We start from the raw sequence: 249 nt of genomic DNA on the forward strand, positions 1-249 counted from the left end.
CATGGGATTATGGTATCCTCGGGATGCCTCACTATCCTTGGTGGGATATTCCGATTCCGATTTCGCCGGATGTAAATTGGATCGGAAAAGCACTAGTGGTACTTGTCACTTGTTGGGCAGTTCATTAGTTGCTTGGCACAGTAAAAAGCAAGTCTGTGTTGCTTTGTCCAACGCCGAAGCGGAATATATTGCCGCTGGTGTGTGTTGCGGTCAAATCCTTTGGATGAAGCAGCAACTTAAGGACTTTGG

At 47.0% G+C, this 249-nt stretch overlaps 1 long non-coding RNA gene across 1 annotated transcript in view; it reads left to right on the top strand.

The window, feature by feature from the left end:
* LOC109329034 overlaps positions 1–249 on the top strand; it is a 12,485-nt gene that overhangs the window by 7,861 nt on the left and 4,375 nt on the right. Inside the window, exon 2 of the long non-coding RNA XR_002105509.1 lies at positions 149–151. This is a non-coding gene — a long non-coding RNA (uncharacterized LOC109329034). The remainder of the gene's footprint in view (positions 1–148; positions 152–249) is intronic.

The sequence above is a fragment of the Lupinus angustifolius genome, chromosome LG02 (assembly GCF_001865875.1).
Source record: "Lupinus angustifolius cultivar Tanjil chromosome LG02, LupAngTanjil_v1.0, whole genome shotgun sequence".
In the NCBI taxonomy this organism is placed as follows: Eukaryota; Viridiplantae; Streptophyta; class Magnoliopsida; order Fabales; family Fabaceae; genus Lupinus; species Lupinus angustifolius.